Genomic DNA, 13194 nt, shown 5'->3' on the forward strand with positions numbered 1-13194 from the left:
TTACTGTATTCAATAAAAAATACAGTACCACTCATATCCTTAAATTTCTCAAAGATGACAAATTCATAGATAATTTGTATTTTTCCCAACTAAACAAAACCTTAGCTATTTAATAGGGGTAATACTTTCGGCGTAGCCGAAAGGACGAGCCACTAAAATTTAACGAGGGTTTACTACCCACACCGCTAGTTAGCGGGGGTAGGGGAGAGTAGCTTGCTAACCCCCCCCCCCCCCTTCCACACACCTGTGCTTGAGCTCACTTTGCTTGGAGGTAGGACTTCAAGGGGGATAGGGCTGGCGGGCAAGTTTGATTAAATAGCTAAGGTTTGTATAGTTAGGAAAAATACAAATTATCTACGAATTTGTCATTTGTTACGTAACTGACATGCAAACCACGCTATTTAATAGGGGTGACTCACCCATTAGGAAGGGTGGAGGTCCCAGCCAGTACTGGCTTTATGGCTTTGCCCAGGGACTCGTTATTTGAGTGTGTCAGCACCCAAGAAATAAGGAGTCCCAGCACCTGGCTAAAACCTTGCTAAGCAAGCTGTGTATGAAGGCATAATGAAGTGTGACTCATCCTAGGAAGTTGATCTTTAGATGTAAACTTGTAGACTAGGACTCTCCCAATACCACCTCGTCAGGGTATGGGGACGTGACAGTATTAACTTAATACTAGGAACACAAGGAAACATGGTTTACCTGCAGTGGTTTGAGGTCAGCTATGCAGAGAACCCAGGATGCTGCTTTCCCCAAGAGAGGGGATGATGAAGAAAAGAATAAGGGCCAGTCAAACCTTTTCATTAATGCAGACTAAAACCGGGTAACAATGCCCTCAACCTTCTGCTACTTGACAAATAAGGAGCTTGAGGTTTTAAACCAGCTGTTGTGCAGCCACCACAGGGCCGATAGAGAACGTATCGAGCCTCCTGTGGGTCATGTCTTGCAGGTAGTGGGCTGTGAAGGTTTGTCTGACGCTTCCACACCCCAGCTTGAAGGACCTGCGTCACTGACAAATTCTTTTTGAAGGCCCAGGGACGTAGCTACGCCCTTGACATCATTTGCTCTAGGGCGACGTGACGGAGGAGGATCTGGATTCAGGGACAGATGAATCACTCTACGAATCCATGCCGAGATGGTGTTCTTAGTGACCCTCCACTTGGTCCTCCCTGTGCTAACGAATACATCTGGCACATGAGGACGAACTGCAGCTGTTCTTTTAAGATATAGCATCAAACTCCTTACTGGGCATAGTAGGAGATGGTCTGGGTCATCTGTTACAGAACGGAAGGAGTTGAACCGAGGATCCGCTACTCCTGAATTCTGAGTCTTAGCAATAAACTCAGGGACGAATCTGAACGTTATCTCCCCCCATCCCCTTGAATGGGCGATGTCATACGAGAGACCATGAAGTTCGCTAACACGCTTGGCCGAAGCCAAAGCTAGTAGGAACACCGTCTTCCAGGTTAGGTGGCGATATGAAGCCTGGGGTAATGGTTCATAGGGAGGTCTCTTAAGAGACCTGAGAACTCTAACCACGTTCCATGGAGGAGGTCTCACTTCCGACTGAGGGAAGGTAAGTTCATAACTTCGTATGAGTAGGGAAAGTTCCAGCGAAGAAGAAATGTCCATTCCTTTCAGCCTGAAGGCTAGACATAAGGCTGAGCGATAGCCTTTCACTGCCGAGACTGAAAGGCACATTTCTTCCCGCAAATACACGATGAATAGTTGGAATAGTGGCATCGAGTGGAGAGATACCCCTTCCAAGACACCAACCACAGAAGACTTTCCACTTTGCCTGGTAGACAGCTGCGGATGACTTTCGCAGATGAACAGACATCCTGACCGCAACTTGTTGCGAAAAGCCTCTCTCAGCGAGGAGATGCTGGATAGTCTCCAGGCGTGAAGTCGTAGCGATACTACGGCTTTGTGGAAGATGTTGGCATGTGGTTGTCTGAGTAGATTGTGTCATGGAGGGAGCTCTCTCGGTAGCTCCGTCAGGAGTTGCAGAAGGTCCGGAAAACATTCCACGTGATGCCATAGCGGAGCTATGAGGGCCATAGAAAGATTGACCGATGTTCTGGTCTTGTTGAGCACCCTCCTCATCAGACAGAACGGGGGAAAGGCGTAAACGTCGATGTTGTCCCACCGTTGTTGGAAGGCATCTTGCCAGAGACCCTTGGGACCCGGGACTGGGGAGCAGTACAGTGGAAGCTTGAAGTTCAGAGCTGTTGCAAACATATCCACAGTCGGAGAACCCCACAAAGTCAGGACTTTGTTGGCTAATAGATGATCCAAAGACCACTCGGTACTCACTATCTGAGACGCTCAGCTCAGATTGTCGGCAAGCACATTCCTTTTGCCTGGAATGAAACGTGTCGATAGCGGAATCGAGTGGACTTCGGCCCATCTCAGTATCTCTACTGCAAGATGGGATAGCTGCTTCGAAAAGGTACCTCCTTGTTTGTTGATGTAAGCCACTACTGTGGTGTTGTCGCTCATCACCACCATAGAGTGACCCGCCAGGTATTGTTGGAACTGTTGAAGGGCCAGAAAGACGGCCTTCATCTCTAGAAGATTTATATGGAGGCACTTTTCTGATTCTGACCACAGGCCTGAGGTCCTGTGGTGCAGTACGTGGGGCCCCCAACCCTTTCTTTGAGGCGTCCGAAAACAGCATCAAATCCGGGGGGAGGACGAGAAGATCCACTCCTCTTCGTAGGTTCTCGTCTGTCACCCACCACTGGAGGTCCGTCAGTTCTGCAAGTCCCATAGGGATCATGACATCCAGGGAATCATAACCTTGATTCCACCGGGACTTGAGCCGCCACAGGAGGGATCTCATCCTGAGACGACCGTTGGGAACTAGACGAGCCAAAGACGAAAGGTGACCGAGGAGACGTAACCACGATTGGGCTGAAAGTTCTTCTCGTCTGAGAAAAGGGCTTGCGACCTTCCTCAGCCTTGCTATCCTGTCGTCTGATGGGAAGGCTTTGTGGAGATTGGTGTCTATAATCATGCCTAGATATACCAGTCTTTGAGTGGGAAGCAGAGAGGACTTCTCGAGATTTACCATGATCCCCAGATCCTGGAAAAGGCCCAGACGTTTGTCCCGGTGCTGAAGAAGGGATGACACCGAGTCTGCTAGGATCAGCCAGTCGTCCAGATAACGGAGGAGACGGATGCCGATCCTATGTGCCCATGAAGATATTAGGGTGAACACTCTGGTGAAAACCTGCGGTGCTACGGAGAGACTGAAACACAGCACCTTGAATTGGTACTCCTTGTTGTCTAGGCTGAATCTTAAGTACTTCCTTGAAGACGGATGGACTGAGATCTGGAAGTACGCGTCCTTCAGATCCAGTGTACACATGAATTCTTGCGGTCTCACTGCTAGTCTGACCGTATCTGCGGTCTCCATGCTGAACGGAGTTTGTTTGACAAACTTGTTCAGAGCCGAGAGGTTGATGACTTGTCTCCAGCCTCCAGACGCCTTCTTTACAAGAAAGAGGTGACTGAAGAAGCCTGGGGAACTGTCGGGGACCTCTTGGAGAGCGCCCTTCTTCAACAGGGTCTGGACTTCTGCCCGAAGGGCTTGCCACCTTGCTGATCCCATGGCAAGGGAGCTCAACGACACAGGATTCGTCATCAGGGGATGTAGAGATGTTGTGAACGGGACACGATATCCCTGACTGATTACGGAAATCGTCCAGGAATCGGCCCCGAGTTGCTGCCACCTGTCTGCACAACTTTGTAGGCATACCCCCACTGGTGGACATGCAGGGGGGCTGCCAATGCTAGCGCTTGCAGCCTCGGCTGCTCCCTCTAGGATTCTTACCTCCTCTGGAGTACCTTTTGCCTTGTCCTTGACAGGAAAGGGTTTAAACACCACTGTCTTCGCTGCTGCCGTCGGTTTCGTGGTCTTGGTCGGACGGGACTGCTGGGGTGCTGGAGGCTTATAGGGCTTGGATGTCAAAGCCATATGCAGGAAGGAGTCTTGGTGGGACTTCCTCCACCTCTCACCAGCCTGTTCCACATCCTTAGGCTCAAACAAGATCGTTCCTTCTAAGGAAGAATGCCTGAGCCTATTTATCTCGGTGCTAGGGACCTTCTGATGGAACCTCTCAGCCACCGCATCCCGACGTTTCAGGATGGTGTTTGCCCACAAGTTCGAGACTTGGTGGGCCAGAAACTCGATCGTGCGAGTGCCTGAGAGGAGGAACGTCTCAACAGCTTTCCTGGTATGTTCTTAGGAGAAGTCCTCAGAGCGTATCAGGATACCCTAGGTCCCTAACCAGATATCCACCCACAAAGTGGCTTGCATAGCGCATTTCGCAGCCTTCTCCTGGTTAAGGTTCTCGGTTGCCGAGAACGAGACCTGCCGGTTGGAGTGTCTTTCAAGAGGGACTCCCCTGGTAAGCTTTTCCAATGAATGGTGGAGAGGAAGAGCTAAACAAGGCTCCTCCAAGATCTCGAAGTACCTCCTTTGCTGTATGCGAGGAGGTGGGAGAAGCTTGTTGCCGGCACTGGAACGGTTGGAGGAGGCCAACTCAGAGAGCTGGACAGCGATCTTGTCCCTGGTACTCTTAACCCCCTGAGACCAGGGCAGAGCCGCACTGGCCTTAGAAGGTTTTTAAGTGCCAAATACGCGGTCCAAGACTGTGCCTTTACCCTCTCGAGGGGGAATCTTTGGGTCAGTAAACCCATTGAGAGCCCTCATAAGAGTCAGAACCTGCCAAAATGCATGCTCTGACTCTTGTAGTTCTCCTCCGGATGCTGGACTTGCAGCGAAGTCTCCTGTCCCCCAAGGGCTCTTCTTGGGGAGATTCGCGGACGTTCTCCGAGTGACTAGCCGGCTCCGTCCTAAGTCTTGTCGAGGATTTTGGTAGTCTTTGAATCCTTAGACTTCTTCCTGGGAAGAATGTAGAACTCTAACATAGACGGTGGCAAGTTCTTTTCAGCCCCTACCCGGGAAGACTTTTCAACGCGAGGTGGGGTTTCCCTTATTGGTGAGATGGGGGAATGTCTCACCTCACGTGACTCCCCTGAGGATGGGAAATCCTTGTCCAACAGGGAAGGAGAAAAAGTCTGGGGGGGTGAAGGAACCTGCCTCAAAGGCTTGCGAGGAGACAACTTAGCTCTCGGAGGAGTCACCGCGTCAGAAACCCCTCTTTTTCTCTTCAGAGGGGTAGAAACAGCCAAGGATCTGTGACCCAACTCAGAGAAATCAAGCTGTCATGCTCTGATTAGTGCACCGAACCATGGTTGTTGACTGACAGCGGCGCTGTCAGACACTCCCTCTGGAGGAACAGGGATCGACAGATCCCTGGGAGGAGTTTCCATAGAGGAGTTTGCCTGAAAAGAAGAAAAAGGGTTCCTGGACCTTTCAGGATGCTTCCCTTCTGCCGCAGTGTGCTCTGTTCTGCGCCTGCGGGGAGGGGAATGCGGCGATGTTCGACCTTGCCATGTGTTGTCCAGCAGCCTCACGCGCGGGAGGGCATTGACGCTCGCGCGGGAGGGCATTGACGCTCGCGCGGGAGGGCATTGACGCTCGCGCGGGAGGGCATTGACGCTCGCGCGGGAGGGCATTGACGCTCGCGCGGGAGGGCATTGACGCTCGCGCGGGAGGGCATTGACGCTCGCGCGGGAGGGCATTGACGCTCGCGCGGGAGGGCATTGACGCTCGCGCGGGAGGGCATTGACGCTCGCGCGGGAGGGCATTGACGCTCGAGGAGGAGAAACTAAGCCTTCAGCTACTGCGGGATGTGAAGAGGCAGAGGTATTAGGAGATACCGCATTGGATACCTCTGACACCACAACGTCAACAATTGACAGAGGATCAACCTCTGCCAAAGTCGGCGATTGCTTGACAGCGGCACCCAATCGGATGTAGTCAAGTAATGCTTCCCTGGAGGGCGAACCCTTGAGCCCCAAAGAAGACCAAAGCTGAAAAAGATTGGTTAATGACAAATCCTCCCCCGGGGGAAGAGGTGGAGCTGCCTCGCTAGGGGAGGCAACGCCATCTCTCGAACCCCAAGCTTGGAAAACAGAACCATGGTCTACGCTACCAGTCGACGGTCTCTCGAAAGAGACCGAGTGGGAGTTTTGGAGGAGGTTTGGGCAACAGAAGAAGAGTTCTTGGGTTTTTCTCCTTTCAAAGAAACCTTCGATGGAGAAAGATCCCGCCTTCTTCTTACGTAGCCAAGAAAACCTCTCCCACTGGGAGGTACACCACTCCCTACACTCACCACACTTGTTATTACTTTCACACCATTGACCTCTACAATAAGGGAAAAGGGTGACTTCACACACAAACCTGTGTCAAAGAAAAAGCAAAAAAGCATTAATGGCTGCCAAAGAGCGGCGAGGATGAGAGAGGACACGTCCGTCTACCATCCGAGCCGAGAGCAAAGTGAGCTCAAGCACAGGTGTGTGTGTGTGTGTGTGTGTGTGGGGGGGGGGGGGTTTAGCAAGCTACCTTCCCCTACCCCCCGCTAACTAGCGGTGTGGGTAGTAAACCCTCGTTAAATTTTAATGGCTCATCATTTCAGCTACGCCGAAAGTAATACCCTATTAAATAGCGTGGTTTGTATGTCAGTTACAGAACAAATATATTTTCTACTTTCCGTAAATATGTAAAGTAAGGAACTTCATAAATTATTCAAAATAAAACTGATCTGATCTGATCATTTTTATGGCAATACTAATACTGTAGCGCATACGAGAGATCTTGTATGAACCTCAATTCTTAGTCATCCTTCATGGTGGTTAGTACTAAACAGCATTTTATAGCAAACTAAATTACAGCAAAACTTGTTCCTCTAAATCTAAGAAAACGGTCTTGTTTTTTTCTGTTGTTTTGTTAAAGTTTATATAGTTTATATAGGGGATATTTATTTCAATGTTGTTACTCTTAAAAATTTTATTTTTTCTTGTTTCCTTTCCTCACTGGGATATTTTCCCTATTGGAGCCCCTGGGCTTATAGTATCCTGTTTTCCAACTAGAATTGTAGCTTTGCACCCTTTAGCAAGTCCTGGACTTCGCTTGAGAATCCAGGAGGAGAACGTCCCCTGAAAGGAACCCTAGAGGGAGCCTGCGCAGACTCAGAAGTCTTGAGGCAACAGGAGATGATCCTTCGTCGAACAAAGGAGGGTCTAGGCTAATAGGCACATAAGCTTACCTAATAGGAGGCTCCTTAAATCCTTCTGGGAAGGGTATAGCTCTGCCGCTAAAGGTGGTAGAATACTGAGGCGGAGGTATTGGTACCGCACTTGCTCACGGTTCCAAATCCTCCACTCGTGAATCACTCCTGGAAATCACTGATTTGCGCGCAAATTCACGAGTTTTGCACGCAAAATTACGAGTTTCTCGCGCAAAATCATGAGTTTCACGTGTCAATAGGCGCGATTCACGAGTAGAAGTTTATGAGCCTTAGCTTCGGGCATTCCTGCTGCTACACAGGAATGCCTACGCCAGACAATGTCCGAAGACATCCAAGTAGGGGGCTACTTTAAGCGTTGGCGAACGCGTCACAGGAGGACGCGTTGTGGAGCATTGCATAGGCGAATGCTGCGCTAAAGCAACCCCCAGGGAGCAAAGGGCACTGGAGGTCGTTTGGATCGCAATGACCTACGCTCCTGATGATCTTTAGATCGTCATTCAAATAGTGTCCCGAAGGACGAGAAGATGGTGAAGCTCATCCCTGCACACCGCTGGTGGAAGGAGTGCTGGTTTCTAGAAGATCATCCCCTTCAGCCAAAGGAATTCCTGTGGGGAGAAATAGAAGGCTGAAAGTTAACGGACAACGATGTCCCAGGATGGGGAGTAGGATCGTCATCGCAGCGTCCAAGCATGGAAGGTCCAGGAGAGGGCGCCAGGTGAACTTCACAGACCTCTAAGGCATCAGATGTTGAGGGCTCTGGAGTAGGATCTTTCCTGGCACCAAGCTGAAGGAGTCGAACAAGTTCTTCCTTCATAGAGGGTGCAGAAACCCCTATCGAAAGCCATACCAGCAACACATCTGCAAGGGAAAATGGCTCCCCGGCGGCTGGAGGTGAAGTTACTCCTTTAGGGGAAGCAACTACCCTCCAAGTATCCTGGGGTTGCCAAGGAGTTAAGTGGTCTGCGCTCCTGCTTGATCGCGACCCAGAAGAGCACGAACAAGGAGCTTTAGAAAGAGGTTGTGGGGGTGCGAGAGTAACAAGAACGCACTCTCCTCGCCCCTAAGGGAGAAAGATTGTGCTTAGCCTTCTTCTTGCGCCATCCAAACTTCTCCCACTGGGAGGCAAGCCAATTCCTACACTCTTCACAGGACGAACACTGCTCGCAATGATGCCCTCTACACAAAGGACACAGAATGAAGGTCAGTATCCAGCCATGACTAAAGGTACCGCATGCAGCACCCTTGCACCCAGGACAAGTCCGCATGAAGGCAGAAGAAGTAAGCACACCTGAAAAGAGAAAGAATGATTACAATGTCCAATGACAGCCTTGGGAGGAGAGAGAGATGAGATGTCCACTCTCTACTGAGCCAAAAAAAAAAAAAGTGACATAGCTCATAGCTGAGAGTATATATAGAGGCGGCTGGGTACCCCCCCAGCCATCCCCTAGGCCTACCTGCTCAAACGGTTAGGCAGGGTTGCCAGCTCGCACTTTAGTCTAATGTATACCTTCCAGCTCTGCCAAACGATAATCCACAAGGTTTGTTAGTGTGGGAACACAAAGGAAATAAGGAAATGAATAAACAACATGAGAATTAATGAAACATATAAATATATTCTAAGATCAACAACATTAAAATGGATCTTTCATGAATAAACTATAAAAAGAGATTTAGTCTGTTTAACACAAAAACATTCGCTACAATTTTGAACTTTTTTAGTGCCAACGATTCAACTACTTGATTATGAAGATAATTCCACAACTTGGCCACATTGTTTAAAAGTAACTCACGAATGGCAGAAGCATAGGATAGTAAAATTCCCTGGAGAATGACCATATGTACATATGATCAGCAACAAAGCTTCCTCTCCATCAAGCTAAGATCAGGGAGGGACAGGCAATGGCTGCTTATGACTCAACAGGTGGACCTATGGGTTCCCCAGACCACTTTCCTAGTTCACAATGATGGCGAGGTTGCACACACTACAAGAAACTATTGAGCTTAAGTGGGTCTTGAACTCTCATTCAACTGACAGCCCTGGGAGACCATTACTCTCAGATTAGATTTGAAACATTAATGGAAACAAACAAAACAAATCTTATTTGTAGGTAGTAGGTTGGCCAGGGTACCAGCCACCCATTGAAATGCTACCACCAGAGAGTTATGATGTCCTTTGATTGGCCAGAGAGTACTACATTGGATCCTTCTCTCTGGTTACGGTTCTTTCTCTTTGCCTACACATACAGATTCTCCTCTGTCCTCATACACCTGACAACACTGAGATTGCCAAACAATTCTTCTTCGCTCAAGGGGGTTAACTACTGCACTGTATTTGTTCAGTGGCCACTTTCCTCTTGGTAAGGGTAAAAGAGACTCTTTAGCTATGGTAAACAGCTCTTCTTGGAGAAGGACACTCCAAAATTAAACCATTGTTCTCTAGTCTTGGGTAGTGCCATAGCCTCTGTACCATGGTCTTCCACTGTCTTGGGGTGGAGTTCTCTTGCTTGAGGATACACTCAGGCACACTATTCTATCTGCCTTCTCTTCCTCTTGTTTTAAATTTTTTTATGGTTTATATAGAAAATATTTATTTTAATGTGGTTACTCTTCTTAAAATATTTTATTTTTCCTTGTTTCCTTTCCTCGCTGGGCTATTTTCCCCGTTGGGACCCCTGGGCTTATAGCAATCTGCTTTTCCAACTAGGATTTGTATCCTAGCAAGTAATAATAATAATAATAATAATATTTTTATGAGATTTAGTATCCTGGCTCAGGTTAGGGAATGGGAAACGCTAGGGTGGTCAAATGGGATACGACCCCCTTAGCTAGGATAAGTTCAGCTGCATCCCAACATGTCTACAAATTACTAACTCAAATTCTGAGGAATATTCTAATTTCAAATTTTATCAATGCTCCGTTCAGAGAAACTTGGGTATGCACTGGGTAGGAGCATGTTGCAGTGATGCCGCTTTGTGGTTTATTGTCTCAAAACATGGTCGTTTTTGATGTTTCAGATTGCCTGTCCCTTACGGCCAGGCACGAGCTCTTGTACACTTGCAGCCCGTAATCAAAAAAGGGTCAAACAGCAATATCTGGTATTTTCCTGCTGACTACGACCACATTTCTTTGTAAAAACCACACTTTACGCTATTACATAAGATTTACATTTGGCAATTAGGCTTCGACAATGAAAGATGCAAAATTACCATAAATAACATCAAAACTGTGTCGGATATAATTTTTTACATTTCAATCCTTGTAAAAACACCACACTTTATTACAAATTTAAATTTGGTAATTAAGCTTTGATAATGAAAGATCCAAATTTACTACAAAGAACATCAATGTAAGATAATTTTCTAACATTTTAATCCTTGTAAAATCACCACACTTTATAACGTAGATGTAAATTTGGTATTTAAGCATTGATAATGAAAGATGCAAAATTACCATAAATGAAATAAAAAAAAGGATATGAATTTTACTATTTAATACTTGAATAAGATTTTAAATATGTATCAAAATTTGGAATCGATTGGCCTTCTATTGTGAGTTCCTTGAAAACATAACTCAGCGCCTGTGGATATTCTATGCGTCTACAACAGCAACAATGCATCCACCCCCAACACAAGTGTGGTCAAGGCGGCAACGCCAGCAAGTCATCCGAGGTCTGTTAAGCAAGTGGACAGTTTAAGAAAATTAAAGTCAAAGTAAGAAATGACAAAGCACCCTCGGTTGGGTTAGCGGAAGATGAAGACTTCAATGGAAGCCTTTGTATAACGACGGACGGGAACATGTGCATAGAACATCATACAATCTAACCTACAAGCCACATCCTTACACGGACTGGGGGGGGGGGGGGGGTAAGGTACCCAGCGAGCCCCTCAGGCCAACGCATTCTTAGCGATAGGGTCAAGTACAAGCGGGTTACGAGACATGGCCATCATCGTACATACATCCTAAAATATCCTAAGAAACATTATAAAACTTTTCTTAACAAGTTGAAAATCTAACCTTAATTTAATACAATAAAATGCGAGCCAATTGGAATGTCAATAAATTAAATAGTAGGCAAAATACGAACTTAAAAAATCAAGCAGACCTTAGGCAGTAGAACTTTAGCCTTGGCTGACCTAGGTGACTGACACTTGCATTGCCCTAGGCTATAAACCCTCATTAATTAAACGTAAATCAGAGTAAAATAACACTTTCTGGTGTTATAACAACATTAACATCATCTGGAAATTAAATTCACCTGTCAAAAACGTGAGAGGGGAACCCCCCAAAATTATTTCCCATTGTTGAACAGGACAACAGATTTCATCTGAAAATTGGCACAAAAAATCCTTAATTAAGCTGATATTTACACAGAATTATTAATTGGCCTTGCTTACCTGCTGTAGGGGGCCCCTATGGACAATAGGGGTTCTTCCCTCCGAAGTTGAAATCGTCAGATGGATATTTAATGTTCGTAATGACCAGATTCCGTCGTCACACAAAAACAACCTTCGTATACAATGACAGTGTTGCCAGATGACCTAAAGAAAGGTTTCTTTTATTATTGCAGTCCAAAATGAGATTTGAATGTAATGACCTATAAGAAATTCTTATTTAGATTCATGATAATAACTATTCATGGATATATATAAATATGCCACTAAGATTCTTCACATTGAGAAATTAAGATAGATTGCATTGTTGCCAGATAAACCCCCAGTCATTTCTTTTATTATTGCTGAGAAAAAAAAGGTGGTTGCATATCAAATATTTGGAGTTAATGGTGGTACTTCTAGCAATATTAATTATATAGAATTTATGCATTTGAAATCCTTCTCGTTCAATTTAATGGCAGGAAATTGTAGTCTAGTTTTTAAAAAACTGTTTACTGCATTCATTAGCAAATTAGGTTACTTTGCACATCATTGCATTGAAAAATTTAAAGGAAAATACGATCCAATGGTTATTTTCATGAATTAATAGACCTCAACAATACCATTTATAACATTTTTTCTTAGCACAGGTTTGAAATAAGACGCATATTTTACAATAATTGTCAAAACTTTTCCCCGAGCAGACATTCTTTAATCTCCGACATACTTTACAGTTTACACATTATGTACTGTATGAACCCAATATCAAAACTTGTAAAAATCACTAATTCCCGATCATTTCAATCAAGGGTGCCAAGAGTTTCTTTAAAATCTTTCTAAGATATTCAGTTAGACAATTACTTCCATTTTATTTGCATAAGTTACTTACAGGCATCCACACTAATGATAAACTCCACAGCAGTTATCACATTCCTCACCTACATACAGTACTTGACTCCGTGAATTTTTGAAACTATTAATAGTACTAGGCTACTAATATTAACTCCTGCAAGAAACAAATGATGCAATTCTGTCAGCATTCAATCACCAGGAAATAGAAGATATTGCCAAACTTCACAGATGAAAATCTCATACTAAATTACAATTCAAAGCCTTATGAGCCAATAAGCATTAACTATTATTTTTTATTTAAAAAGAAAAAAAACGTTGTCATCAGAAAAGAGCATATTTTGGCGGATCAACCTTCTTTATGTCAACTATCTCTACAAACCTAACCTTTTTTTAGACCTTGATATCAACATTATGGACATCCCACCCACCTCTCTCTCTCTCTCTCTCTCTCTCTCTCTCTCTCTCTCTCTCTCTCTCTCTCTCTCTCTCTCTCTCTCTCTCTCTCTCTCTCTCCATTGCATTTTCCCGCAATTCACAATCATCTCATTTCCTCTTACAATAGGTATATAGGTGCACACAGGAAAAAACAGTATTGTATGGAGACATGCGTGCACATTTGTATATTTTACTTAAAGGGCTGTTTTCCTGGTTATATGACACTCGGGAACGCTATGTCTACTGGGCATACAAGATTTGAAGTATCACATAGTTTATTCCTCGTTAATTGTCAGTTTTACATTACCAAAGCACTTATAAAACAAGAAAGTCTTCAACTCCTTCAGTGCTTTGGATGTCTCGTGGAAGCTTAT

At 45.6% G+C, this 13194-nt stretch overlaps 1 protein-coding gene across 6 annotated transcripts in view; it reads right to left on the bottom strand.

Moving 5' to 3' along the window:
- The window catches only part of mri (mrityu), a 189160-nt gene extending 177459 nt beyond the window's left edge, over positions 1 to 11701 (bottom strand). For all 6 annotated transcript variants that reach the window (XM_068362012.1, XM_068362011.1, XM_068362010.1 and 3 more), the window contains exon 1: positions 11558 to 11701. The gene's annotated coding sequence lies outside the window, so the exon portion shown is untranslated. The remainder of the gene's footprint in view (positions 1 to 11557) is intronic.
- Between the last annotated feature and the right edge of the window lie 1493 nt (positions 11702 to 13194).

Source organism: Palaemon carinicauda, chromosome 38, assembly GCF_036898095.1.
Source record: "Palaemon carinicauda isolate YSFRI2023 chromosome 38, ASM3689809v2, whole genome shotgun sequence".
In the NCBI taxonomy this organism is placed as follows: Eukaryota; Metazoa; Arthropoda; class Malacostraca; order Decapoda; family Palaemonidae; genus Palaemon; species Palaemon carinicauda.